The sequence below is a fragment of the Malania oleifera genome, chromosome 5 (assembly GCF_029873635.1).
Source record: "Malania oleifera isolate guangnan ecotype guangnan chromosome 5, ASM2987363v1, whole genome shotgun sequence".
Lineage (NCBI taxonomy): Eukaryota > Viridiplantae > Streptophyta > Magnoliopsida > Santalales > Ximeniaceae > Malania > Malania oleifera.
In genome coordinates this window covers 22226786-22231506 of record NC_080421.1, presented here as the reverse complement: position 1 = coordinate 22231506, position 4721 = coordinate 22226786, and positions in this window count along the sequence as shown.

Here is a 4721-nt window from a genome sequence, read left to right as displayed (position 1 = left end):
TTAGGATCACTACATTCTCCATTCCTTATAAAAATTTTGTCCTTAAAATTTGTTACATATAACTTGAATAAAATCCTCTTATCATCCTCTAACTTCAAAATAAAATTCCTTCTGAATAAAGAGGTATTTAAGGCTTTTATCGTCCGAATACAGTTTAAGTTTGTTTCCATATAAGTATGAACGCTATATTTTTAATGCAAACGTAATAGCAACTAATTCCAAGTCATGGGTTGGATAATTGCACTTGTGAGGCTTTACGTGTCATGATCCATAAGCAATCACCTTTTCCTTTTGCATCAATACACATCCCAATCCATTCAAGGAAGCGTCTATAAATTCAACATAACGACCCTCATTGTTTGGAAGAGTCACTGTTGGAACTATTGTTAATCGATGTTTTAATTATTGAAACTCTCATTCACATTCCACACAAATTTCTTTCCTTTCCTTGTCAACTCAATTAGTGGCACAGACATTCTAGAAAGATTCCGTACAAACCTGCGATAATACCCTGCCAAACCCAAGAAGTTATGAATTTAAGCCACATTTTTAGGAGTTTCCAAACTCAATGCAACATCAACCATAGAAGAATCAATAGATAACCATTCTTTGATTATGACATGCCCCAAAAATTTCGCACTAGTTTTCCAGAACTCATATCTCCCATTTAGCATATAACTGATGCTCTCATAATGTTTGTAAAGTTAATCACTAATGTTGTTCATGCTCTTCTTGAGTCTTTAAATATATCAAAAATCATCTATAAAACTATAATAAATTGATCCAAGTATGGTTGAATAGTTTGATTCATCAAATCCATGAAAATGCAAGGTGCATTAGTAACCTTAAATGGTAACACAAGGAACTTGTAGTGATCATACTGTATACTAAATTTTGTTTTTGGGATGTTTAATTCCCAAATCTCAATTGGTGATAATTTGATTGTAAGCCAATCTTCGAAAATTTTGGAATTTTGCCAATTGATCAAATAGTCCACCAATTCTTGGAAGTCGATACCAATTCTTAATGTAACCCAATTCAACTTCCAATAATCAATGCATAGCCTCAAGGACCCATTATATTTTTAGCAAATAACACAGGGTCAACCCATGGTAGTACACTAGATCAAATAAATTCCTTGTCAAGGAGATCTTCTAGTTGCACTCTAGGTTGCGTTAGTTCAGCTAATGTCATTCTATATAAAGCAGTCGATATAGGTTCTATTCCTAGCACCAAATCAATATTAAATTCAATCTCCTTTTGGAGGCAGCCCCGATAAATCATCTAAAAAAATATCTAGAAATTCATCACCTATGGGTAAAGAAGTTTGAGTTTCATTAACTTGTGTATATTCTTTCATTGCTGTTACAACCCCAAACATGTGTGCAAATTCCATCCTTTCATAAGCACTCAAGATACTAAACATGAGAGCTTGTTAGTTGGAAGAAAACTGTCACTCCATTTGGATATCTGAGTAATACTTTTTTTTGGAAATAATCAACTAAGTGTATGATAAATAGATAACCACATGACTCATAGGATTACATCATAATCCACAATATCCATGTTAATAAGTCAACTGGGAAGTCATTTCCACCAATATTTAAAATGCATGTGTAGTAACCTGAAAAAAAATTAAAATTAATTAAGATTAATAATTAATTAATTATTTAACTAAACATTATTAAATTGGATTAATTAAATCAAGTAATATGATGGTTATATATATATATATATATATATATATATATATATAAAGAATATAATATAATGTTATTATAATATAAAAAAAGGGGGGGTTGGTAACAGGAAGCTTAAAGAAGCTTCCAGTTGGAAATGTGACAGAAAGTTTAGTTTGAAGCACCAGAGACCCCCCCCCATTCACGCTCTCTCTCTACACTCTCTCCTCACGCCTCACACTTTCTCCCTCTTCAATTCTTTCTCCGATTCTCGGCCGATTGAAGAATAGAAAACACCACTGGGTTTCATTCTCAGCTACTAACATTTTAATAGGAGTGGATTTGTGATCAGGGCGTCGTAGGCACTACTCCTGGGATAAGGTAAACCCACTCTCTCTCTCTCTCTCTCTCTTCAATTTCTCTCAAATCTTTAGTCAAATTAACGATTGGACACCACCACAGGGTCCTAGCTTTGACTCTGAGCAAGTTAATCAGAGCAGATTTTTAATCTAGATGTACCATCTAGACTCTGTATCAATCTTATATCTCACCTCATTAGAAACGTGTAGGGCTGGACATCCAAATACTCTCAAACTAGAGTAGTCTACCGCATTACCTGTCCACACCTCCCCTACAACTTTACCATCTAGTGATACCTTTGGTGATCAGTTAATCATGAAATATGCCATACTCACTGACTTTACCAAGAAATTCCTTGCAAGCCCTGTATACAACCTGAGACACCTAGCCACACTATTTTGTTGTGGTGTCCTGCGTACTGTGAAGTGTCTCCTTATGCCATGCTGCTTACAAAACTCCTTGAACACTAGTGTACTCAGTTCTATTGTCTAACCTGGGGATTTTTCTCTCAGTCTAGTTTTCCACCTCAGCCACAAGTTAAACCTGACAAACATATTTAACTTGTGCCATATGAAGTACACCAAAACCTTTCGTGATAAACTCACAAAGTACATATGTCCAACTCCTGATGCTAACCTCACAAATCCCCAAACAACTGAATAAATGTAGTTAAGAACACCCTCAGTCTTGTGTGTGGCTGTTTTAATAAAATAGTATTATCTAACTCAAAATCAACATCTACAACTCTACCTACATTTGTGGTACTCAGTAGTGCATCGATATTTCCTGCTAACTTTCGTCCCTTCATCACCATCAAGACGCATTTACACACCTTCATTATCCCACTTTCAGACTTGTAACTAAACCCGTTACAATCAGTACCCAATGAAATCAAATTCTTTCGTAGATCCCATACATGTTTACATCACATATTGTTCTCACAACACCATCATATATTTTAATTTTGATATTCCATATTCCAATAATTTTGCATGAAGCATTATTTCCCATTAGAACAGAACTAGAATTTACTAACTTATAGGTGTTGAACCAATTTTTATTTGGTGTCATATGATAAGAACATCCCAAATCTAGGATCAAAGAATCCATAAGTCATTCTAAACCCGATGAAATAGAAAGCATATCACCATCACTACTCCCTAAATCTCCTTCTTCTACTACATTCGTAGATTTTGGCGAACTCTTTTGATTTTCTACATTCCCCTTCTTCCACTTCTGACATTCCAATTTTATGCATCCAACTTTTCCACACTTAAAACACCTTATGTCCTTCTTCTTCCCAAACTGCGATCGAGATTTATAATTACTCGATTTGCTTTAGAACTTACTTCTCCCACGTTCCCGGTTACCCTTTACCACAAGCCCTTCACCTTGTGAAATTTGATCGCATACTTTCTTCCTCTGATGAAAACCCAACAGAGCGCTTGTTACCTCTTCCAAATCCAATGTTTCTTTTCCCCATGTTAGAGTAGTAACCAAATTTTCATACATATGAGACATAGTTAAGGAATTCAATAGTATCAATACCTTTTCTTCCTCTTCGAACTTCACATCAACCCACATCAAATCATTGATTATTTGATTGAATACATTGATGTATTAGTTCAAATTCGAACCCTCTATCATCTTAAGCCAATACAATCTTTGCTTAACAAACAACTTGTTCGATAAAGACTTGGACATATACTAGATTTCCAGTTTCTGCCAAAATTTCGTCGGAGATTCCTCATCCATGACGTGATACAATACATCATTAGCCAGAAAAATCCTGCTAGTTGACACAACCTTTGCTTCCAATTCATTCCAACTTGCTTCATCCATGCCTTTCGGTTGACCTCCGTATAATACCTTCACCATATCTTGTTGTACTAACAGAACCTTAATCATTTTTTGCTAGAGTCCAAAGTTTCTCGTTCCATCCAACTTAACAACACCAAACTTTGTAGAAGAAATTCCAGAAGCCATTATAATCAAATGCTCTGATTCCAATTTGTTGTGCAAATGAATGCATGGTAGAAGCAAATGATCTTACAACGTAGCAACAAATAGTGAAATATACAGAAAACACAATCACGCAGATTATGTGAAAACAATAAAATAATGACTCGAAAAATTAGGTGGTTTGACAATACCTACATCCACGAGAACAAACAACAATGAATTTTCACTATCTTGTGTCCAAAATACATTGAGTTACATCATACAACATGTATATATAATTCTACCAGATGTTTTCCCTCCAAAATCCAACCTATACGACTTACCAATTCAAAATTTGAAAACCAACGTTCAATAACCGAGCTAAACCATCAACGGTTTCAGTCATACCGTCGACAATTTAAAACTGAGACCAAACAGTCGATGTAATAAGACAAGAACAGTCGACTGTTTCTTCTACACCTAGCAAAATCGTCGACGGTTTCCACCTACATGGCCAACAACTTTGTTTTCAACTATGTTTTCTCTTCATACATGCGTTCCACTCAATATATGAGCCACATATTACGACAATGACTAATACAAAACCAATATTTTTGGAGTCCACAAGTATTTTGTCATATCGTTTATTTTATATGCACAACTATTTCCTTTCAACATGTTTGATTTTCTTTGATGAGTTAATGTGCTACTATATGTTATTATCTTTTTATAAACAAAATT